We start from the raw sequence: 27,527 nt of genomic DNA on the forward strand, positions 1-27,527 counted from the left end.
ATGATTGGGTGAAGTCCTTCGTCGCTCCGTCGATCGCTGGAACGCAGGTGAGCTTCGGTGTTGATGAGCAGATGAGAGCTGGCGTAGGTGGAGAGCTAATTTTTTTAGCATAGCTCTGTCGAGGTCCGTAGCTAAGTTAGCTTCAATGTTAGCAACAGCATTGTTAAGCTTCGCCAGGCTGGAAAGCATTAACCGTGTAGTTACAGGTCCATGGTTTAATAGTATTCTTGATTTTCTGTCTATCCTTCCAGTCAGGGGTTTATTTCTTTTGTTTCTATCTGCAGTTAAGCCCGATGCTATCACGTTAGCTCCGTAACTAAAGTGCTTCACCGATGTATTGTCGTGGAGATAAAAGTCACTGTGAATGTCCATTTCGCGTTCTCGACTCTCATTTTCAAGAGGATATAGTATCCGAGGTGGTTTAAAATACAAATCCGTGATCCACAATAGAAAAAGGAGAGAGTGTGGAATCCAATTAGCCCTTGTACCTAAGTTACGGCCAGAGCGAAAAAAGATACGTCCTGCACTGCACTCTAGTCCTTCACTCTCACGTTTTTCATCCACGAATATTTCATCCTCGCTCAAATTAATGGGGTAATCGTCGCTTTCTCTGTCCCAATCGCTCTCGCTGCTGGTGTAAACAATGGGGAAATGTGAGGAGACTTTCAACATGTGACGTCACGCTACCTCAGTAGAAGCATTTAAGTCCCATCTTAAAACTCATTTGTATACTCTAGGCTTTTAAATAGCCCCCCTGTTAGACCAGTTGATCTGCCGTTTCTTTTCTTTTCTCCTCTGCTCCCCTATTCCTTGTGGAGGGGGGGGGGGGGGCACAGGTCCGGTGGCCATGGATGAAGTGCTGGCTGTCCAGAGTCGGGACCCGGGGTGGACCGCTCGCCTGTGCATCGGCTGGGAACATCTCTGCGCTGCTGACCCGTCTCCGCTCGGGATGGTGTCCTGCTGGCCCCACTATGGACTGGACTCTTACTATTATGTTGGATCCACTATGGACTGGACTCTCACAATATTATGTCAGACCCACTCGACATCCATTGCTTTCGGTCTCCCCTAGAGGGGGGGGGGGGTTACCCACATATGCGGTCCTCTCCAAGGTTTCTCATAGTCATTCACATCGACGTCCCACTGGGGTGAGTTTTTCCTTGCCCTTATGTGGGCTTTGTACCGAGGATGTCGTTGTGGCTTGTGCAGCCCTTTCAGACACTAGTGATTTAGGGCTATATGAATAAACATTGATTGATTGATTGATTGATACTTCCAGTCAGAGGTGTGGACTCGAGTCACATAACTTGGACTCGAGTCAGACTCGAGTCATGAATTTGATGACTTTAGACTCGACTTGACAAAATGTAAAAAGACTTGCAACTCGACTTAGACTTTAACATCAATGACTTGTGACTTCACTTGGACTTGAGCCTTTTGAATTGACATGACTTGACATGACTTGCTACTTTCCCCAAAACCCAAAGATGAACAAGTTATTCGGGAGCGCTCCGTATTTTTCATTGTGTACTTGTCTATCAGCGTTGCGTGTGTCAGCTGGTGTGGTCTCAGTACAACAGCCAATCAAATTAGATCTACTTTGTTTTCATCACACAGCATTCATCCAATCAAATTGCAGGACAACCAACGAAGAAGACATGTCCAAACCACACGCCAGTGAACAAAAAATGATACCTAAAATAATTTTGTTTGGGTATAAAAATTACGAGGTGGTCAACACAAAACGGTTTGCAGTATGCAACACATGCGGTTCGAAAATTACTGATGGAGAGGCAACAACTTCCAACTTCGTCCGGCATTTGAAGTTGCACAAAGAACGGTAAGTTTTGAATGTAAGATAACGTTTATTGGCTAAGTAACGTGACTTTTATTTGCTGTGTAGTTAAATCAGTGAGGCTGTAAACTCACTGCTAACGTTATAACGTTATTGCAAACACGGGAATCTGTTGCAGTTCACTACCTTATTCATACTTTTTGTTCAGTGATTTTTTTCAAGCAGGGTTACGTTAGTCAATATATCACACGTAACGTTAGACGGCGGTCAGCAGCACCGCGTATTTTAGCCACCTAAAAAAAGACAAAAATAGTAAAATAAAGGTCAGTTAAAATGTATACTATATTATGAATATGTGTACCGTTTTGGCTAGCTTTCTGACATGCTGTTGGTTGATTACCTCAGTGGTCCCCAACCACCGGGCCGCGGCCCGGTACTGGTCCGTGGATCGATTGGTATCGGGCCGCACAAGAAATATATATTTTTTTTTTCTTTTTTTAATTAAATCAACATAAAAAACACAAGATACACTTACAAATAGTGCACCAACCCAAAACAACTCTCTCCCCCCTTTTGTTCTGGGCATTGAACATGAAGACTCTTCCTTCACTGTTCCGAGTGGCCATGAGAGTCTTGGCAGTGCCTGCCTCCAGTGCTCCAGTGGAGCGAGTTTTCAGCCATGGTGGCATCATACTACGCCCCCATCGTGCACAAATGACTGAAAGACTCTTGGCTAATTTGGTCTTTTGCAAATGCAATGCAGCATAGGGTCCTGACATATAAAAAGTACAACTTTTTTGTTATGTTCACGTATATGTCATGTTTTTTCAATGTTAACACTTTTGTACAAATAAGTACATTTGCACTTTATTTTTCAATGTGTTTCTTCTGTAAAGGAATGAGTTAATGTTTAAAATGACTGGTTAATAGTGCTATTATAAAGTGCAATGTCAGCACAATTTTCTTTCCTGCAATTTAAAATGCACTTGTTTTAATAAATAAATACAGCGTTTGAAAAGCCTACACAATCTGTGTTAATATATTAGTCTGTGGTTAAAAGGACTTGAAAGGACTCGAAACTCAAAATGCAGGACTTAGGACTTGACTTGAGACTTTCCAGTCTTGACTTTGGACTTGACTCGGGGCTTGCCTGTCTTGACTCGGGACTTGACTCGGACTTGAGGGCAAAGACTTGAGACTTACTTGTGACTTGCAAAACAATGACTTGGTCCCACCTCTGCTTCCAGTACAGGTAAGGGTTTTTTTTATCAGCGACCCAAAGTTGCGAACTTTATCGTCGATGTTCTCTACTAAATCCTTTCGGCAAAAATATGGCAATATCGCGAAATGATCAAGTATGACACATAGAATGGATCTGCTATCCCCGTTTGAATAAAAAAAAAATCATTTCAGTAGGCCTTTAAGGACAATTGGTAGAAAATGACATTTTAATCTACGTGTTCATTTACTGTTAATATTTGCTTACTTTCTCTTTTAACATGTTATATCTACACTTCTGTAAAAATGTAGTAATCACGTATTCTTCTGTTGTTTGGATGCTTTACATTAGTTTTGGATGATACCACAAATTTGGGTATCGATCCGATACCAAGTCGTTACAGGATCATACATTGGTCATATTCAAAGTCCTCATGTGTCCCGGGGACATATTTACTAAATAACAAAAAAAGATTTTGTGATGCAAAAAATTTTCTATGTAATCATAATGGTTTCGACAAGATAGGCTCCCCTACTTGGTATCATTACAGTGGATGTTGGGTGTAGATCCACCCATTGTGTTTGCATGCTCATCCGCTCATAAAACCAATGACAGAACGTGACCATGACTACACTAATATCGGTATACCGTACAACCCTAGTGCAGACATACAGTACAGGCCAAAAGTTTGGACGCACCTTAAAATTCAATGCATTTTCTTTATTTTCATGACTATTTACACAGTAGATTGTCACTGAAGGCATCAAAACTAGGAATGAACACATGTGGAGTTATGTACTTAAAGGGGAACATTATCACAATTTCAGAATGGTTAAAACCATTAAAAATCAGTTCCCAGTGGCTTATTTTATTTTTCGAAGTTTTTTTTCAAAATTTTACCCATCACGCAATATCCCTAAAAAAAGCTTCAAAGTGCCTGATTTTAACCATCGTTATATACACCCGTCCATTTTCCTGTGACGTCACACAGTGATGCCAATACAAACAAACATGGCGGATAGAACAGCAAGCTATAGCGACATTAGCTCGGATTCAGACTCGGATTTCAGCGGCTTAAGCGATTCAACAGATTACGCATGTATTGAAACGGATGGTTGTAGTGTGGAGGCAGGTAGCGAAAATGAAATTGAAGAAGAAACTGAAGCTATTGAGCCATATCGGTTTGAACCGAATGCAAGCGAAACCGACGAAAACGACAAGACAGCCAGCGACACGGGAGAAAGCGAGGACGAATTCGGCGATCGCCTTCTAACCAACGATTGGTATGTGTTTGTTTGGCATTAAAGGAAACTAACAACTATGAACTAGGTTTACAGCATATGAAATACATTTGGCAACAACATGCACTTTGAGAGTGCAGACAGCCCATTTCAGGCGCGCTAAGAACATATATTTTTTCCACGATTTCAGCACTCAGGTTAACCATACCTAAATAGACACAAAATACTGCATTACACAAGACTACCCGAATGTACTCGAATGATTGAAAAAAATGTTTTTAAGCTATATTATTGGTAAACACAGTTTATGTAAAATAATGTACGTAAAACCGCGAGTAATGAATAAAGTTTTCATCAATTAATATATTCTGAAGACATACCCTCATCCGCTCTCTTTTCCTGAAAGCTGATCTGTCCAGTTTTGGAGTTGATGTCAGCAGGCCAGGGAAGCTAGGGTCTTTATCGTTGGAAATGCATCTGCTTTGAGTGTCGCAGGATATCCACACATTCTTGCCATCTCTGTCGTAGCATAGCTTTCGTCGGTAAAGTGTGCGGAACAAACGACTGACCATTTCGTCGGCTTTCCCCACACCCTCGTATTTTGAACAAATTTCGTCCAATTTCTTGCCACTTTCTTATCTTTGGCTACTGGTGCAACTTGAAGCCGTCCCTGTTCGTGTTGTTACACCCTCCGACAACACACCGACGAAAGTGAGAAAATGGCGGATTGCTTCCCGATGTGCGAATAATAGAAAAGGCGTTTAATTCGCCAAAATTCACCTATTTAGAGTTCGGAAATCGGTTAAAAAACTATATGGTCTTTTTTCTGCAACATCAAGGTATATATTGACGCTTACATAGGTCTGGTGATAATGTTCCCCTTTAACAAAAAAAAAGTGAAATAACTGAAAAATGTTTTACATTCTAGTTTTTTCAAAATAGCCACCCTTTTGCTCCGATTACTGCTTTGCACACTCTTGGCATTCTCTCCACGAGTTTCAAGAGGTGAATGGTTTTCATTTCACAGGCGTCATAGTTTTGATGCCTTCAGTGACAATCTACAAGGTAAATAGTCATGAAAATAAAGAAAACGCATTGAAATGAGAAGGTATGTCCAAACTTTTGGCCTGTACTGTATAGTTTTTAGAGAATAATTAATTAATTTCAACTGTCACTTCAGACATTTTTAGAACAGTCACTGCTTCCTGGTATGAAATCACATCTCTAAAACCAGTTGGTGTGTTTTGGCCTCCCACCTCTCTTCTTATATGCGTCCTACCACAACTACACACTGACACTCAGATCTACCGTATTTTCCGCACTATAAGACGCACCTAAAAACCTCCAATTTTCTCAAAAGCTGACAGTGCGCCTTATAATCCGGTGCACCTTATATATGGACCAATATTGAGCCACAACAGGTCTCGCAATCCCAGCCTCTACTGTAGCCTTATAATGTGGTGCGTCTTATATACAAACACAGTTTTAAAATAGGCCATTCATTGAAGGTGCGCCTTATAATCCGGTGCGCCTTATAGTGCGGAAAATACGGTACATGCCACTGGCGGCGGGTAATCGTCGCCCTGTTGACGAACGTTGCCGCTGCATGGAACAGATCAGCGTGTGGATGCAAAAACAGTTTTCTTCAGCTCAACTCAGACAAAACTGAAATAATTGTCTTTGGCCCACACAAGCAAAGAGAAACTATTATTAGCACCTCACCTTGAGACCCTTTTCCTGAATCTTAATTACCAGCTTAGAAACCTAGGATAATAATGGACTGAGGCTTGGACTTAAACAACCACATTGGGTCAATAGCATCAGCAGCTTTTTACCACTTAAAAACATTGCCAAAATCAAAGGACCAGTGTCTTAATCAGACTTAATCAGTCCTTGAAAGACTAATTAATGCCTTTGTCCCCTGCAGGTTAGACTGGGCATTCTAAACGAGCTGTAGAGTACATCCAGTACATGCTGCTCGAGTCTTGACTAGAACCAGGAAACATGACAATATTAGTCCAGTCTTAGGTCATTGCACTGGCTTCCTGGTGCTAGAATACAAAACAGTTCTGCTTGTGTACAATTATTTTCATGGTCTTGTGCCAAACTCCAACTTTAGAGACTGGTCTCCTCCTGGTGCCCATAGTCAGACCATCAGTCAATCGACATTTTATGATATTTTTTATGATAGTTTAGTTTTTTCTTGTAATTTTACTTTGAATTGCCTTTGTGTACGACTTGAGTGCTAAAATCTACACACAATTTTTTGCGAATAGTTTTGGGAGAATGCATTCTACATAGGGCACGTGATTGAGGATCGTCAAGACGCTCTGCTGTCAGACAAATCAAATCAAATAACTTTATTTATAAAGCACATTGAAAATTTACTACAGGGGTAGCCAAAGTGCTGTACAATGGGCAGGTTAAAAGATAGTACGAGAACCGAGCAACACAGAGCACGATAAAAAATAACTAACTAAAATAAATACAACATAAAAACATACAGGTTCACAGCAGGTGTATTATGGGTCGCCATAGCAGGATGGATATCACTAAGTCATGGAATAAAAGTATGTTTTCAAGAGAGATTTAAAAACAGGAAGAGAGGAGGCCTGTCTAACACTCAGAGGTAAGGTCGTTCCAGAGTTTGGGAGCAGCAGCGGTGAAAGCTCTGTCACCTCTAAGCTTCAGCCTTGTGTCAGGGACCGTCAGTAGCAGCTGATTGGCTGATCTTAGGGATCGGCTGAAGGAGGTCGAAGAGATATGTTGGAGCGAGGTTGTTTAGACATTTAAAAACAAATAGAAGGAGTTTTAAAATTGATTCGGTAACGCACAGGGAGCCAGTGAAGGGATGCTAATATAGGGGTAGACACTAAGCTTGCTGTGCCATTGCTCGCCTCTGGCTGGCCGAATCCTGCCCTCAGTCCAAGTGAAACTCGCTGGAAAATAGACCCAGTCCGAGAATTGAAGATCTTGTCATGATCCGTTGCCCGGATCATGTTTGTTTAGTTTTTTGACTCCCTCAGTTGCTGTTTTGTGCATCCCTGGGTTTGTGTTTTAGTTGCCATAGGTGCAAATTATTTTCACCTGCCTCTGATTAGTGTTCGGGATGCTCAAATGCTCCCGGGCACTAATCAGAGAGCTACTTATTCCTTTTTTTTTTTTTTATTCACACACAGTCTGGCTTTCTTATTTGCTTATATGCAACAATTTACGTTGATTTACCTTTGGATTCCTGAGCTAAGCTTAGCCATTTGTTTTCTTATTAGCTATTCCATTAGCTTCCCGTGCTATCGGCACGCTGTACTTTTGTATTTTGAATGATTTATGGACATTAAATCATTTTCTTACCTGCACCCTGCATCCGGGGTTCCGTCTGCATCTTGGGAGAACGATCCGCGCATCACCATGCCACCCAAGCATAACAGATCTCTTCTAAAAAGTAATTATCCTTCCGCAGGTTCACATATGGAAAGTTTTTTACGACTTTTACGTTGTCTATTTAGTTAAGTTTGATGTCCTCTTAGCACTGCAGCACTTTTTTTAGGTGGCAAAAGAGAGATTTGTTTTGTAAACTTTAATAAAAGACTGTATTCCTTTAATAAGTATCTTTAAATTATTTGAAAATATACATGTATATGTACCACAGCACATGCATGTGATATTACTGAGACCTAATGACGAGTCAGTACACACTACTACATATTGACTGATGGTCGACGATGGGCAAAATCGAACAAATCAGATTCGACTATGAAAATCCTGAGTCGAAAACAACCCTGGGAAGGACATTGAGATCTAAGATTCAAGGCCCATGAGAAACTTGAACAGTGACGTGCGGTGAGGTTGATGGCTGGTGAGGCACTGACTTCATCACAGTCAGATTTACAAACATATGAACCCTAAAGAGTATCTTATTCACCATTTGATTGGCAGCAGTTAACGGGTTATGTTTAAAAGCTCATACCAGCATTCTTCCCTGCTTGGCACTCAGCATCAAGGGTTGGAATTGGGGGTTAAATCACCAAAAATGATTCCCGGGCGCGGCGCCGCTGCTGCCCACTGCTCCCCTCACCTCCCAGGGGGTGAACAAGGGGATGGGTCAAATGCAGAGGACAAATTTCATTACACCTAGTGTGTGTGTGACAATCATTGGTACTTTAACTTAACTTTAACTTTACACATACAAACTGTAGCACACAAAAAAGCACATTTAATTAAAAAAAACGTTTTTATGGTCTTACCTTTACTTATAAATGAAGTCCACAACTAAAGCCCTCACTTAAACTTTCCACGTGCAAGATTGAATCTATTTAAAAAAGTGTAACCGAGGGTTTATAAATGTCGCCTATACTGTATGAAACTACAAAATAACAAACACGGAGGCTCCAGTTTACACGAGGACCACTTTATTTACCTTCTTTCAAAAACTTCCGCTCCACTCCAACGTGTCGTCACTTCCGCTCTTAGCGCCTTCAAAATAAGAGCTCAAGGCATATACTGTATAACAGCGCATAACAGGAACTTAACATCACAAATAGGAAAGCCCATAAAAATAGGTTACAAAAGTTATTTAATAAGAAGCCAAAAAGTGCAAAAACAATAATGTTTGTGTTGGAGGAGTTGTGAATTAGGTACACCTGCAGTCTGCAGGTGTACCTGAAGTTGTGGCCCTACAGTCATTCACAACTCCTCCAACCCGAACATTATTGTTTTTGCACTTTTTGGCTTCTTATGAAATAACTTTTTTAAATAGATTCAATCTTGCACGTGGAAAGTTTAAGTGTGGGCTTTAGTTGATATAACAATTCTACGGCGGGGGGCAGGAGGCGGGGCTACTGGAGCCTCAGCCAGTGCGTCTTTTGCAGCCGTTTTATGATCGCTCAGCACAAGAAATACGTTACACACATACAGTTGTTGACAAAATACACTGTACATTATATACCTCAGCTAACTAAGCTATGGAAATGTATAATATAGTTCATATAGCAATACAGTCTCACTGCACAGCAGGCCAGCAGTTAGCCGAGTCCGGAATCCATGTTGAGGCACTGAGTGACGTGCCTCAACTGGCTGCTGTTCACCGCACCGTCTCTTCTCAGTATTTGAACGGCAAATGTGAAAATTCAGCGATTTTGAATAAAAATAATCTAAAACTGGTGAAGTTAAATGGAAAATAACTTTATAGTATAATCACTGCATACATATAACAATTTAATTTTTTTTTTTCTTTTTACATTTTTTTTCTTTCAATGATGGCAGGTGAGGCCCCGCCTCACCTGCCTCTAGTGACTGCACGTCACTGAACTTGAATATATGTAATTTCCTCTCACTAATTTGGACTCTGAGGGCTCCAATTTATTACAATGTTCTCCTTTTTTAAATGTGCGAGTTCTTTTGGATAAAACCCTTAAGAATGTGTCATCAAAGTGCGATGAGGCGACAGGAATCATTGGTATGGCAAACTAGCCCATCTCGTCCTCATAAAAACACAGAAATAATAATAACACCATGAGCCGAGGCAAAGGTTGCTTATTACAGGCCAAATGACCTTCCTTTTGTAAAGTGATGAAGGAAGCAAGTGGGGTGATTTTAGTGAATGCATGGCTACAAAGAAAAGTATTCACCGAGGTCTCATAGCTCGGACTATCCGGAGAATTAAGCTAAATTGGGCATGGAATAGCGGAAGATCATTCCTGCAATTACTCAAAGCTATACACTTATGGCTATGCAATACATTCAGGTTCCAAACTATTTCTAGCATACATTTCGAGGCAGGGGAAGAAAAGTGCACATCCGAGCAATTGTGCAAACACACTTTAACACCACACGACCGCAGGAACTCGTCGTTTTGCAATAACCCAAAGGACGCGAGTGGAGACGTGACTCCCAATTAGCTTCACCTCTTTTGGCTTTTTTCCCGCATGTCTTCCATTTGCTCATATTTCATTACTTTGTAATTAGAAACAAAGTCCTCGAAATGCCGGTTGTCCCAGAAGATGCTCATTTCGGGTTCTTTTTTGAAAACACTTGTATGGGTTGCAATTTATGGTCAAGGACCGTCGGTGAAAGGGATCATACGCTGCAAACTGCACTTTTCTTTCCTACTGGCAGCTCTTTTATTGAACCATATTTTCCGGACCATAGGGCGCACCGGCTTATAAGGCTCACTGCCGATGAATAGTCTATTTTTGATCTTTTTTCATATATAACCCGGATTATATGGCGCATTAAAGGGGTTGTATTATTTTATCCATCCATCCGTCCATCCATCTTCTTCCGCTTATCCGAGGTCGGGTCGTGGGGGCAACAGCCTAAGCAGAGAAGCCCAGACTTCCCTCTCCCCAGCCACTTCGTCCAGCTCTTCCCGGGGGATCCCGGGGCGTTCCCAGGCCAGCCGGGAGACATAGCCTTCCCAACGTGTCCTGGGTCTTCCCCGTGGCCTCCTACCGGTCGGACGTGCCCTAAACACCTCCCGAGGGAGGTGTTCGGGTGGCATCCTGACCAGATGCCCGAACCACCTCATCTGGCTCCTCTCGATGTGGAGGAGCAGCGGCTTTACTTTGAGCTCCCCCCGGATGACAGAGCTTCTCACCCTATCTCTAAGGGAGAGCCCCGCCACCCGGCGGAGGAAACTCATTTCGGCCGCTTGTACCCGTGATCTTGTCCTTTCGGTCATAACCCAAAGCTCATGACCATAGGTGAGGATGGGAACGTAGATCGACCAGTAAATTGAGAGCTTTGCCTTCCGGCTCAGCTCCTTCTTCACCACAACGGATCGATACAGCGTCCGCATTACTGAAGATGCCGCACCGATCCGCCTGTCGATCTCACGATCCACTCTTCCCTCACTCGTGAACAAGACTCCGAGGTACTTGAACTCCTCCACTTGGGGCAGGGTCTCCTCCCCAACCCGGAGATGGCACCCCACCCTTTTCCGGGCGAGAACCATGGACTCGGACTTGGAGGTGCTGATTCTCATCCCAGTCGCTTCACACTCGGCTGCGAACCGATCCAGCGAGAGCTGAAGATCCTGGCCAGATGAAGCCATCAGGACCACATCATCTGCAAAAAGCAGAGACCTAATCCTGCAGCCACCAAACCGGATCCCCTCAACGCCATGACTGCGCCTAGAAATTCTGTCCATAAAAGTTATGAACAGAATCTGTGACAAAGGGCAGCCTTGGCGGAGTCCAACCCTCACTGGAAACGTGTCCGACTTACTGCCGGCAATGCAGACCAAGATCTGACACTGATCATACAGGGAGCGGACCGTCAAAATCAGACAGTCCGATACCCCATACTGTCTGAGCACTCCCCACAGGACTTTCGAGGGACACGGTCCAATGCCTTCTCCAAGTCCACAAAGCACATGTAGACTGGTTGGGCAAACTCCCATGCACCCTCAAGGACCCTGCCGAGAGTATAGAGCTGGTCCACAGTTCCACGACCAGGACGAAAACCACACTGTCCCTCCTGAATCCGAGGTTCGACTATCCGGCGTAGCCTCCTCTCCAGTACACCTGAATAGACCTTACCGGGAAGGTATTATTTTATATTTTTTCTAAATTGAAAATACTTCCTTGTGGTCTACATAACATGTAATGGTGGTTCTTTGGTCAAAATGTTGCATAGATGATATTTTACAGATCATCTTCAAGTCGCTTTCTGACAGTCGCTTCAGGATGCGCCGTTTTGTGGGCGGTCTTATTCACGTGGCTCACCTTCGGCAGCGTCTTCTCCCCGTCATCTTTGTTGTAGCGGTGTAGCGTGCAAGGACGAGGGTGGAAGAAGTTTTATGATATGATTATGGAATGAATCAAGCAAAGAAGTCAAACAAACTACTAATATGATCCAGTTGAAAAAACTGTAAACGTCAAAGAACATTACACAGGGCTCAAAAATCTGTCAAAATGTTTTAGTACGAGTTTGGTTAGCTACAAAGATGCACCGCTTGATGTAACATGCAGCATTATGGCTACCCTAGTCAGACGTACTGTGCTTCAACATACGGGTAAACTTAGACTTAGACAAACTTTAATGATCCACATGTCATGATCCGTGGCCCGGATCATGTTTTGTTATTTTCTGTTAGTCATGGACTCCCTCAGTTCCTGTTTGTGCACCTCTGGGTTTGTTTTAGTTTCCATGGGGATTAATTGGGTTCACCTGCCTCTGGTTAGTGGTCGGCACGCTCACCTGTTGTCGACCACTAATCAGAGAGCTATTTATTCAACTCTCGCGCCACACTCGTCCTGGCTTCATTGTTTGCTGTACGCAACAGGTTACGTTGATATTTCTTGGCTTCTAATTTATGCTTCCTGTGCTAGTCTGTAGTCCTTAGATTCACTTTCAATCGGCACATTTTCTTTTCTGCTTGTTTTCTGTTTTTGGTACGTGTTTTTGAAGATTAAATCATGTTCCTACCTGCACGCCTTGTCCGGAGTGGTCCGTCTGCATCCCGGGGGAACGAACCCCGCAGTAATCCGCGACGTCCCCCCGTCGTAACACCACAAGGGAAATTGTTCCACACAGTAGCTCAGTTACAAAGGATGGAAAGTGTAAGGATGGAAAGGACAATGCAGGTATAAAATAGACTAAAAATGTACCGCAGTAGCAGTATAAAATATAACATATATGTAATATTTACATAATATGTGTACAGTATATGATATATACTGATATATTATATTATATTATATGTTTATATCATACAAACCCTGTTTCCAAATGAGTTGGGAAATTGTGTTAGATGTAAATATAAACGGAATACAATGATTTGCAAATCATTTTCAACCCATATTCAATTGAATGCACTACAAAGACAAGATATTTGATGTTCAAACTTATAAACTTAATTTTTTTTGCAAATAATAATTAACTTAGAATTTCATGGCTGCAACACGTGCCAAAGTAGTTGGGAAAGTGCATGTTCACCACTGTGTTACATGGCCTTTCCTTTTAACAACACTCAGTAAACGTTTGGGAACTGAGGAAACACATTTTTTAAGCTTCTCAGATGGAATTCTTTCCCATTCTTGCTTGATGTACAGCTTAAGTTGTTCAACAGTCCGGGGGTCTCCGTTGTGGTATTTTAGGCTTCATAATGCACCACACATTTTCAATGGGAGACAGGTCTGGACTACAGGCAGGCCAGTCTAGTACCCGCACTCTTTTACTATGAAGCCACATTGATGTAACACGTGGCTTGGCATTGTTTTGCTGAAATAAGCAGGGGCGTCCATGGTAACGTTGCTGCTTGGATGGCAACATATGTTGCTCCAAAACCTGTATGTACCTTTCAGCATTAATGGCGCCTTCACAGATGTGTAAGTTAACCATGTCTTGGGCACTAATACACCCCCATACCATCACAGATGCTGGCTTTTCAACTTTGCGCCTATAACAATCCGGATGGTTCTTTTCCTCTTTGGTCCGGAGGACACGATGTCCACAGTTTCCAAAAACAATTTGAAATGTGGACTCGTCAGAACACAGAACACTTTTCCACTTTGTATCAGTCCATCTTAGATGAGCTCAGGCCCAGCGAAGCCGACGGCGTTTCTGGGTGTTGTTGATAAACGGTTTTTGCCTTGCATAAGAGAGTTTTAACTTGCACTTACGGTTTCTGAAGTGTTCCTGAGCCCATGTGGTGATATCCTTTACACACTGATGTTGCTTGTTGATGCAGTACAGCCTGAGGGATCGAAGGTCACGGGCTTAGCTGCTTACGTGCAGTGATTTCTCCAGATTCTCTAAACCCTTTGATGATATTACGGACCGTAGATGGTGAAATCCCTAAATTCCTTGCAATACCTGGTTGAGAAAGGTTTTTCTTAAACTGTTCAACAATTTTTGCTCACGCATTTGTTGACAAATCCCATTTTGCCTGTTCACCTGTGGGATGTTCCAAATAAGTGTTTGATGAGCATTCCTCAACTTTATCAGTATTTATTGCCACCTTTCCCAACTTCTTTGTCACGTGTTGCTGGCATCAAATTCTAAAGTTAATGATTATTTGCACAAAAAAAAATAATATTTATGAGTTTGAACATCAAATATGTTGTCTTTGTAGCATATTCAACTGAATATGGGTTGAAAATGATTTGCAAATCATTGTATTACATTTATATTTACATCTAACACAATTTCCCAACTCATATGGAAACGGGGTTTGTGTATACAATCTATAACAATTACCATGTACAATATTACAATTTATATAACAGCTGCAGCATAAAATAGAGAGTAAATTCAGCACAAAATATACATTATAAACAAAGAGAAGTAGCTAACATAGAAGCGGTCAGGTTATAGACAGATATCATCTATTGCTGTATGGCGAGTGATTATACAGCTGGATGGAATGCGGAATGAAGGAGTTCTTGAATCGAACACTGCGGGAATGAAGCTGAGGGAGCCTGTTGGAGTATGAGCCTCAATTGTCTGGTGGACTGGGTGGGCAGGATTGTCCATGATGGCCAGCAGTTTGTCCAGTGTCCTCCTGTCCCTCACTGACACAAACGCCTCCAACTGCGTTCCAATAATTTGTCCGGCTTTCCGGATCAGTTTGTCAATGCGTTTTAAGTCCCTTTTGCTGGTGCTGCTCCCCCAACAAACCACTGCAAAGTACAGGGCACTGGCCACAACAGACTGAAACAAGATCTCCAACAGCTTGCTGCACACATTAAAGGACCTAAGCTTCCTCAGGAAAAATAGTCTGCTCATGTCCTTCTTGTAAACAGCTTTGCTGTTATCCTTCCAGTCCAGTCTGCCATTCAAGTGGACTCCCAGGTACTTGTACTGCACCACTACTGCCATCTCCCGGTCCTGAATCTTGATATTCTTCTTCTTTTTCTCTATCCTCTCGTTGTGGGTCATTCATCCTCCGCTGTTGCCATTTCTAATACTCAGTTCTAACTTCTACCTGTCAATAGACGCGCTAAAAACTACAGGTACAATAAAGATGGCATGGAGAAGACGCTGTTGAAGACCGCCCACAAAACTGAGCATCGTAAAGAGATGGTCAGAAAGCGGCTTAAAGATGGTCTGTAAAACATAATCTTTGCAATATTTTGACCAAAGAACCACCATTACATGTTATGTAGACCACAAGGAGGTGTTTTAAATGTAGAAAAAAAATCATAATATGACCCAATGTATGCGGTGCGCCCTCAGTATGACAATAGAATTGAATAAATATGCAAAGTGAAAAGTGACACACATATTTATTTCTATTAGGTTTTATTTGGGTCTCTGAGAGTAATGAGTTCCAGATTGTAAAGAAATTATAATTTTTTTGGAATGGTTTTTGCGTTTAGCTGCATGTCAAATGGCTTCTTGAGTTAAGTGTGCCTCTACAATATGGACTGATATGCGCTTGTTTTTTGGAGAGGCGTTCAAGAGCTCTTCCCCACTGTGAGCGCTCTTGATGTGTCAAAATCACGAATGTGGGTTGTTTCCCTGATGAATTCCGCTCAATCATCTGGCTTTGACATGAGAGAGCTTGGTCGGAGAGCCATTATTAGCTTTGGTTAACTTGCAGGCACTTTATCACCTACTCGCAATTCCATCCATTGGAGTATATTGGGTTATTGAATGGCTTTTTTTATGACTTGTTTATCCTGTATCATGTCTGATATTGTCGTTTTTTCCATTCTATTTGCTCTACTTGATCACAGTCTATTATTTTCTATTTAAAATCGATTGCTATTAACGCAGTCTTTTTAAATTATTTTTCTGCTAGGGCCCTGTTGCAAAATGTTATAGGTACGGCTCTGCATTACATTAAACCCTTATTAGTAGAGATGTCCGATAATATTAATTATATTATTAATTATAATATTAAATTATCGGTATCGTTTTTTTTATTATCGGTATCATTTTTTTTTTTTTTTTTTTTTTATTAAATCAACATAAAAAACACAAGATACACTTACAATTAGTGCACCAACCCAAAAAACCTCCCTCCCCCATTTACACTCATTCACACTCATTCACACAAAAGGGTTGTTTCTTTCTGTTATTAATATTCTGGTTCCTACATTATATATCAATATATATCAATACAGTCTGCAAGGGATGCAGTCCACTAATAGTACTAACCTTTAACAGTTAATTTTACTAATTTTCATTAATTACTAGTTTCTATGTAACTGTTTTTATATTGTTTTACTTTCTTTTTTATTCAAGAACATGTTTTTAATGTATTTATCTTATTTTATTTTTTTTATTTTTTTTTAAAGTACCTTATCTTCACCATACCTGGTTGTCCAAATTAGGCATAATAATGTGTTGTTGTTGTTTTTTTGTTTTTTTTAAATCAACATAAAAAACACAAGATTCACTTACAATTAGTGCACCAACCCAAAAAACCTCCCTCCCCCATTCACACTCATTCACACAAAAGGGTTGTTTCTTTCTGTTATTAATATTCTGGTTCCTACATTATATATCAATATATATCAATACAGTCTGCAAGGGCTACAGTCCGTAAGCACACATGATTGTGCGTGTTGCTGGTCCACTAATAGTACTAACCTTTAACAGTTAATTTTACTAATTTTCATTAATTACTAGTTTCTATGTAACTGTTTTTATAATGTTTTACTTTCTTTTTAAATTCAAGAACATGTTTTTAATTTATTTATCTTATTTTATTTGTATTTTTTTTTTAAGTACCTTATCTTCACCATACCTGGTTGTCCAAATTAGGCATAATAATGTGTTAATTCCACCACTGTATATATCGGTTGATATCGGTATCGGTCGATATCGGTATCGGTAATTAAAGAGTTGGACAATATCGGAATATCGGATATCGGCAAAAAGCCATTATCGGACATCCCTACTTATTAGCAATAGGGAAAACAAAAACATAAATAGATATAGATCAACTTATAACAAAAAATAACATTGTTTTTTAGTCTACAACAGAAGATAAAAAAATACAAAAAAATACATCCTTTGTTAAGCTAAAAAACATTTTAGATTGAAAAAATATAAATATTTAAACTAAATAAGTGTTTCTCAAAAAAAAAGTACCTCCTCAAAAACCTTTGACCAACATTAACATTCACTAGCATAGTACGCCTAAATATTTATTAAAACATAAGGCAGATATATTTTTAACAAGAATATATATATGGCTACTGTAAAATTAAACACAATTTGAACAGTCACACCATGTTTGAATATTTAATTAAATGATTAATCTAAGTCTAAGTCTAATTAGATCCAGCCCATTTACCACCAGTGGGGTACCACAGTTTGAGAATCACTGACTTAAGTAAAACAAATTAAAATTGATCAGCAACATTAACTCAGGAGCACAATATAAACACATTTTAACCTAAAAATCAAAAACATTTTTTATTTAATCAAAACGAGGAAATCAGGAAAAACACAGCTTTTTGAAGCATGATACTGCACGATTGTTACGTACGGCGGAAGAAGGAGACGACACACTGGCAGAGATCAGTTCAATAGGTTTATTGAACTTGATGCTGATGATGTGTTGGGGTGTGTATGTTACTAAACGTAAATAGTGCAAGACGATGTGTAGAATTAACAATGTAAATTATCCAGAGTTTGTTGTAAGTGCGTGTTGGATGAATCCTCTGTCATACCAAAGGGGCAAGGCAAAAAGGCAGTCCGTGGGCAAGGACGAGGTTGGGGGCGGAAGAGAGGCAACGAGGTCCGTGTCCAAGCAGGGGTCGAGCATCGAGGGAGGCAGTCCAGAATTCAGTGGGAAGTCGAGGCACACAGCTCGATCACGGGAAACAGAGGGAACACTGCGGGGAACACTGAGGACACAAGACACGGGTACAGGGAGAGTAGGTATGCAGAGGGAAGCCAGAGACGTGGTGCTTACTTCGAGAGTGAACTACATTCCGGCACTAGATCTTCGGGTCCGCTGGTCTTTATGCTGTCTGTCCTCATCAGACCCAGGTGTGCAGATTAGTGATTGCCTGCAGCATTTCAGGCGTGTGGCCGCAATGTGACATGCGGGATTGCGCATGCGCCATCACAACCATACTGATAAAGCATGCTCCCCCGGCATCGCAATATTTAAGAAAGACTGTGTTTACTTCAGCTATTTATAAGTTATTATATTTGTATCATATTCTATCTAAATTATGTACCTATCATTCTTTAGGTACTCACTAAACTAAATCTATTTTATTATACCAGTGGCGGGCTGTGCGTTTCCCACCTAGGCCTTCAGTGATGTCTGACTTCAATGATTACCTCTCAAAATACCATATATGATGTCACCACATGACCATTGCTGGAAAAATACTATACAGAAACACATTTGCGCACTACTGGGCATTGAATCACCACCAACAGTGTACAAATGGGTTATTTTCTAGCACATTTAAAAATCAATAAACCCGCATCAGCAATTGAAAGATATATTGTGTGGTACTGTCAAAATTACAATTGTAAAAAACATATTAAACGTGAAAAAATTAAGAAATAAAATATTTAAACTCACAATTTGTAGTACTTATTCAACGCTGTATAAGCCAGTGGTACCGCTCGTAGTCTGCATATCCCCATTTCATCGCCGGGACAGCTGAGCTAGCTTCCGGGGTTTCTCTTTAAATATCCTTCTTGAAAATGACCTTGCAAATATATATATCTGCCACCTAATCAACATTTTGTTCTCCTTCTTTGTGGGTTAAAAAAGTGAGTATTGGTGATTTATCTGCTAGCCCGGTATGGCTACTGCCCAACACTTCCTGCTTCAGTAAACTGCAACTTGTGATTGGATACTCACTTTGGAGTGACAAGCGAGTATCCAATCACAGTCTCGTTAACGTCGGGCTACCTAGATAGGCTACTGTCAACAACTTGTGATCTGATTGGCTATCGCAACTGTCTATCAACTGTATGTAAACTGTTTGTTTACACTATGTTGATTCAGAAGGCTATGGCTAATTTCATAAAACTCTGTGTGGAGATTGCCCTCCTGTGGGTTCTCCTGACACAAAGATTCTCTTGAGAGCCCGGTAGTCTGAGGTAACAGTCTTTTATTTTCTCGGTCTCATCTGTCTGCTCGCCAGCCACTCCAACACCATCTCTCGTCCCGGCTGCTCCCAATAAGGGCGACAGGTGATTAGACAACAAAGCCCAGCTGGGCAATCTACTCACCTGCCACTGTCTTCGAGACCTGTCCTTGCACACCCCGCTCCGCGGCAGGCCCACGGGGCACGCCCCCCTCCACAATCTGACTTCTGATCGGATAAAAGATCTAACGTAAAAACAAGCAACACCAGAGCCTGACATGAAGAGAATATGATGAATACTTATATATATCTATGGAAAGTAAATAAAAAATAAAATTAACTTTGATTAGCAGTACCGGGTGTGGCTCTGCTGATCTGCATAGCACCAAACCAGTGAGTATCCAATCACGCGTAAATGTCAACGTGAGGCCAGCTAAAAGGCCTTACTGACAACAACTTGCGATCTTAATGGCTATCGTAATTACCTATCAACTGTATGTGCCTGTTCACTTATAGTGCACGGACGCCCGCATTGTTGATTCTGAAGGCAGATTTGGTACAGCATGGCAACATAAGCAAGCTGAATTCTGATTGGATACAAACTCTAACCTAAAAACAACAGCACTGGAAGGAGCGTAATATGACACGAAGAGAATATGAATTATTTAAATTATGATCATGACGGTGTGGCACTGTTGGGAGAGTGGCTGTGCCAGCAACCTGAGGGTTCCTGGTTCGATCCCCACCTTGTCATGTCCGTTTTGTCCTTGAGCAAGACACTTCACCCTTGCTCCTGATGGGTCGTGGTTAGCGTCTTGCATGTCAGTGTGTGAATGGGTGAATGTGGAAATAGTGTCAAAGCGCTTTGAGTACCTTGACACAGCGCTATACAAGTATAACCCATTTACCATTTACCATTTCTGGTTATGTTAGGCCAGCAGAGAAGGCATTGCTGGCCCTGACAGCACACCACTGTATTATATATTCACTATTTTTTATTAATTTTACCATTTTTTTGTTTGAAAATACTTATTTTAGGCCAAAAATACTTAAAATATGCTTAAAAAAGCAGCAAACTTCCAAACATGATGTGTCCAGGTATGGCTTTACCCTTTTTTTGAAAACAATGTGGTATGCTCTGGATTCTAAAATGTTGTTTTCTTTCTCTGTCATGTCTGTTGATCATGTTTTTGTTTTAGTCATGTTCGGTTTTGTTTTTGGACTCTTTGTGCACTCTTGTTTGTTTTTGTCACCATAGCAACCCATTAGTTTTCACCTGTCATGTCACGCACCTGTCTCACGCTTTGCACTCACACACCTGTCACTAATCATGTCACTGCTATTTAAGCCTGTCTGTTTCTGTTGTTCGTCCTGGTGACATTATCTATCTACCCATCCATGCTACCAATGATATTCATGTCCACCTTTGTTATTCATGCTTCATGCCATTCCACAGTAAGTGGTTTTGTTTCGTGTTCTTAGTTAGTTGCCTTTGTGCTAGTCTTTTGTTTTCATAGCCATGTTTTTTTTGTACTTCCGCCCTTGTGCGAGTCTTTTGTTTGGTTCCTTTTTGAGTTAAAACATTAAACATGTATTTACCTTCACGCCATGTCCAATCTAGCTTTTATTGCATCTCGGGGAAATAAACCCACCATAGTCCACGCCTTGACATTTCTCTATACTTTGAGTTGTCTTTCTCCTGTCCACTTATTTTAATGATATATTTTCCGACAGCTTGTGAACTTCTGTTGATGTTTTTCACCCAGTCGAGGATAGTGTCATCATCCCCCCTCAGTCGTGTTCTCCAGGTCTTTTTTTGGATTTTCTTCAAAATCTGACTGACAGACTTAATCGAAGTCATCTACGTCAGATGGGACAGTCTGACCCGCAAGTCTGAATCCATTAAACCAGACTTCATACCTTCTTGCCATTTTTTCCCCAGCAGACATGTTAAAACGTTAAATACACTGAACAGAAATATGATTTTTTTTGCTGGTGTTTTTCATGAGCTGGAAACTTTTTCTATAAAAACGTCAATAATGTGTTGGTGAAAACATCTTTGTAGAAACATAGTAATCCATCGACCCCACAGGTGTAACATATTAAGATGCATTAGACAGCATGAATATTGCACAGGTGACATGATCAGTGTTATTCCACAGCACAATGCCACAGATGTTGAGGGTGCATGCAAAAGGCAAACTGACTGCAGAAATGTTTTCTGTAAATTGAAAGTTGTTTTTTATTCTGTGTAGTATTTAACATTATAAACATTATAGTGCCTATGCTTCAGACGTAAACCCCGATGTCTTACATCATGATTTCAGTCTAAAAACACACACAAAGTAGACGACCGAAAGCTGAGTTGTTGTGTTTTTACATACAAATAAAACTGTGTTTGACCCATTGGTTCTCCAACTTTTTTCACAAAGTACCACCTCAAAAAACATTTGGCTCTCCAAGCACCACCATAGTAACAACAATAAAATGTAGTAGCATAGTAGTAATGGTTTTACATAAAGTACCAGCAGAGTGGAAAAAACAAGTCGACTTTATATGTTTGTGTTTCATCCATTAAACCAGCGGTCCCCAAACTCCAAAATCCGGCCCGCGGGAAGTCCCAAGTTAAAAAAAATAAATAAAATAATTATATATATATATATATATATATATATATATATATATATATATATATATTTTTTTTTTTTTTTGGAATATTTTTTTTTTTATCTGTCCTTTCTAATCTGTTTTCTACAGCTTGTTACTCTCGGTGTCTTCGAGCCGCTCAGGCAACTCATGCTGTCTAATAATGCATTTCCAAGCTGATTTGTGTGGTGTCGTGTCCAAAATCCGGCCCGCGGGAAGTCCCAAGTTAAAAAAAATACATATATATATGTATTTTTTTTAATGTATTTATTTTCTAATAAGTTCTTTCTAATCCATGTTCCACAGTTTGTTACTCTCGGTGTCTCCTAGCCGCTCAGGCAAATCATATTGTCTAAAAATATTTTTTCCCATTGATAACGTGAAATCGTGATAGCGCCGCAGCAAGTCCGCGCTCTTTCGCAGTCAATAAGTGTGCAAGGAAATTTTTAATATATATATATATATATATATATATATATATATATATATATATATATATATATATATATATATATATAAATATATATATATATATATATAAATATATATGTATATATATATATGGTGGGGTATATATATATATATATATATATATATATATATATATATATATATATATATATATATATATATATATGTATATATATATATGGTGGGGTATATATATATATATATATATATATATCGGTACTTTTTAGGGGCGGTATAGTACCGAATATGATACATTAGTATCGCGGTACTATACTAATACCGGTGTACCGTACAACCCTAGATTGGACCCCACCATATATATATATATATATATATATATATATATATATATATATATATATATATATATATATATATTTATATATATAAATATGTATATATATATATATATATATATATATATATATATATATATATATATATATATATATATATATGTGTATACTGGTACCTTTTAGATATATATGTATATATATATATATATGGTGGGGTATATATATATATATATATATATATATATATATATACCGGTACTTTTTAGGGGCGGTATAGTACCGAATATGATTCATTAATATCGCGGTACTATACTAATACCGGTGTACCGTACAACCCTAGATTGGACCACAAAGTACTACAAAGTCCCGGCACCTTTGACATAAATGCACGGCCTTTCAATCCGGAAGCTCTCCCTTCAATTCAGACGGTCCTTGCTGCACGCCTGGTCATATTGGTTCCCACCCCCGCATTTTTGGTCCCGTCTCACTTCACAAGCACCTATCACTGCAGCTGGGTGACAACAGCAGGCAATTACAACCAGGTGAGAATGTGACACTTCTCACAAATCACTTAGCAGACAGATTGCTTTTCCACAGCCTGCTTGAGATGGTGTCTCGGAGAGGAGGGGGAAAAAAACACACAGCACAAACACACAAAAGGTCCGGCGTGGTTGAAAGGTTGAAATTATCGTATGCTCTGATACACACACACACCTGGATAATATAAATATATGCTATATCTAAATATATGAAGATGTCATCTGCAAGTACATCTTATTCGCAGTGTTGGAGCCTACCAGACTGCAGGTAATTACATGGAGGTGGCTGAAAATGTCCCTTTTATCACTTATAGAAAACATCATCTTAATGCTGGCAAATTACTTCATACTTTGAAATTGAGAGTTAAACCTGGCTGTTGTAACTAAGAGCAACACACAAGGTGGAAATAACTGCCAACACAAGTACAGCATGTCCCATGAGTTGGGTTCTTACGAGTCGATGTATAATTAAATTCAGGGATCCCTAACATTTTCCAGGCCTAAGACCCCAAAACTACTTGTATATACTGCATTAAATTGTGTTTAAATTATATTTTATAATGATATTGTGCAATACTAAGGTATTAAATCGAATAGCTAGCTTGCAATTAGCATGTTAATTGCGAGTTGGCAACTATCCCGATAACCGCTAGTTGCCAGTTTGCACCGCTAATTGTTAACCGGCAACAACAGCGCAATATGCTATTATAATGCTTACATGAATTAAATAATAATTATATATTTAAACATTTGAAGTGCTCCCTCTCTGGCCAACACATGTAATAACAAGTGTGTGTAAGAAGTCGAAATGCGCCCCCTTTGGCCAAAATTATTATTTTTTTAAATACAATTCAAATATGTATATAGAGACATAATGTAATAACTTAAAGTAAATAATGAAGATTAAAAACCAATTACAAGCAAAAAATTCATAAAATAAATAAATAACTAAAAGTTTACCTTTTTTTATAATTGCATCGTTGTCACAAGGTGTTGGTGACGAACCCCAAGATGCAGAGATGGCGGCAGGCATTGAGCAGGAAAACATGATTTAATTTAACACTAAAAAAAGAACAAACAAAAGGGTACAAACAAAAGGCGCGCACAAGGCAGAGAACAAACTTGGCTATGAACAAAAACTAGCACAAAAGCTAATTGTGGACAAGAAATAAAAAAACTTACTGTGACATGAAGGAACTATGACAATCGCAGAGTGAACAGAAGTAGACAGAGCTACAACGATAAGTATTAATGACATTGGCAATAATAATGACAATCAGCAACAATAATCCAGCCCTGACTAGAGGGCAAAGTAGTAGCTGGCTGATTGACACCAGGTGTGGCCAGGTGCCAATCAGCCACAGCTAAGGGGAAAAAAGCACTCAGGGATACAAGTAGGAAATAAAGACAAAATAAGAGCGCTGACAGGAAACTGTTTGTCAGGACAAACCTGACAATCGTATGCGTATATCATTAATGTTGTAAATACAAATCTTTATATATCTAGAAAAAGTGGTGTATAAAGTCACCTCCCAGCAGCTCCACTACAGACACGGCACAAGAGCCCAGCGTGCAGGTTCAACAAGGTTTTAATGAAAATGTTTTCTTTCCAACCACAGTTTTCTCTCCGAGAACATGACTTTTCAGCCACGTCCGTATCCTCCTCTCTCCTCTGCTCCCGGCCGCTTACTGTTAAAGACAACAGATGATTAGATTAACACGCACCACCTGTGAAATCTAATCACCTGCTAGCTGTGTCTCGCCGTCAGCAAATGCCCCGCCCCTGCCCAGTGCTGCTCGTCCTCACTACCAAAGACAGCGGCGGTGACTTTTCCTCCTGCAAGCAGCGCTGACTACACCTCCCCCCACAATATATATATATATATATATATATATATATATATATATATATATATATATATATATATATATTATACAAAAATAATAAAAGCAACACTTGTTTTTGCTCCCATTTTCTATGAGTTGAAACTTTTAATATATAAACAAAAGACCTCTTCTTTTCAAATACTATTCACAAATCCGTGTTAGTGAGCATTTCTTCTTTGCCAAGATAATCCATCCCACCTCACAGGTGTGGCATATCAAGATGTTGATTAAACAGCATGATTATTGCACAGGTGTGCTTAGGCTGCACTGCAAAAAGTCAGTGTTCAAAAACAAGAAAAAAAAAATAAAAAATTAGGGGTATTTTACTTGAACTAAGGAAAATTATCTCCCAATAGAACAAGAAAAATTGGCTTGTCAAGACTTTCCAAAACAAGTAAAATTAGTTAACGTCAATGAACCCCAAAATTCCTTAAAATAGGTATATTCTCACTAATAACAAGTGCACTTTTCTTGGTAGAAAAACAAATATGAGACCTTTTTTCCCAATATGTTGAAAAATATTCTTAAATGAAGTAAATGCTAGTGCCATTATCTTGACATAATGATATGCGCTCGGCATTACATTTCTTGAAACCAGTAAACTTATACTAAAAACAAATGTATTGTTCTTAATGGAAAAGCAACAAGGCAACCACTTGTTACTCTCGGGGTCTCCTAGCCGCTCTGTGTTGATGACACAGCTTTGCAACAGTTGATATTCTAGTTTCAACCATGTTTTACTCAATATAGGTCATCAAATCTCAGCAACAAGCTGTAATATCTTCCTGAGATCATTTAGGACCAAAACCCTTAAAACAAGTAAAACACTCTAACATAAAATCTGCTTCATGAGAAGAATTATCTTATCAGACAGAAAATAAGCAAATATCACCCTTATTTGAGATATTTAATCTTACTTAGATTTCAGTTTTTGCAGTGTGCCCACAATAAAAAGCCACTTTTAAATGTGCAGTTTTGCTTTATTGGGGTTCATGGAGGTCAGAAAATCAGTCAGTATCTGGTGTGGCCAAATTAGTCTCAAACAGTGCAACACATCTCCTTGGCATATATTTGATTGTGGCCTGTGGAATGTTGGTCCACTTCTCTTCAATGGCTGTGCTCAGTTGCTGGATATTGGCAGGAACTGGAACACGATCCATACAATCCCAAAAATGCTCAATGGGTGACATGTCCGGTGAGTATGCTGGCCATGCAAGAACTGGGATAATTTCAGCCTCCTGGAATTGTGTACAGATCCTTGCAACATGTGGCCGTGCATTGTCAGGCTGCGATGGTCTCGGTTGAACGGCACAACATTGGGCTTCGGGATCTCTTCACGCTATCAAAATGCCATCAATAAAATACACTAGTGTTCGTTGTCCATAACGTACGCATGCCCTCACCCAAACCCCACTCCCACCATGGACCAGTCGACGTTGACATCAGCAAACCGCGCTACCACACAACACAACACTTTCATATTGTTGCTGAAACGGGGATTATTGAAAAATGCAAAGCTGAAAAGTTCAGTTTTTAAAGGGTTGTTGTCGTGTAAATGTAAATTAGTTCACTGCTGTCTGTTTGCCACCCATCCCATCTGTGTCGGCCTTTATTTGTTTTGCACTTATAATTTTCCCTGTTAACACTCTGGCCACATATTCCCACGTAGGTCTGAATACAAATTTTAGTAGCAGCTGCTCCAAGCTGTGGCAATAATCCCGCCTGTCAAATTGCACTATACGCTACTTGGCTACAATCTAAACACCAACAGTTTCAACATGTAAGGACTATGAATATATTTTAGGGATCGTGAAAATTGTAAAAAATAGTTTTGTGTTTACAATGTGGGATGAAATAGCCATGAGCTCAACAACAATGTCACGTTAGCAAGCCGACATCACAGGCTACCAATGCGGTCCTTTTCAAATTGACTGTGTGTCGGTTTTAAAAGGGCTCCCCCTCTGGTCAACATATGAAATAACAAGTGCATGTAAAAATTTGAAATGTTCCCACTCTGGCCAACATATGTAATAACAAGTGTGTGTAAGAAATTGAAATGCCCCCTTATTAGCCAAAAATAATAAAAAACAAAAAAAACTAACATATATATATATATATATATATATATATATATATATATATATATATATATATATATATATATATATATATATATATATATATATATATATATGTGTATATATATATATATATATATATATATATATATATATATATATATATATATATATATATGTCTTAATAAGATTATCCAAAAAATAGTGCTGAATGTGCTGTTTGTAATTGTTTGTAATTGTTTTTTAATCCTCATTATTTATTTCAAGTTAATACAGTATGTCTATATATATATATTTATACAAATATATATATATTTAAAATATGTATATATAATAATTTA

Source organism: Nerophis lumbriciformis, linkage group LG30 (assembly GCF_033978685.3).
Source record: "Nerophis lumbriciformis linkage group LG30, RoL_Nlum_v2.1, whole genome shotgun sequence".
Taxonomy (NCBI): domain Eukaryota; kingdom Metazoa; phylum Chordata; class Actinopteri; order Syngnathiformes; family Syngnathidae; genus Nerophis; species Nerophis lumbriciformis.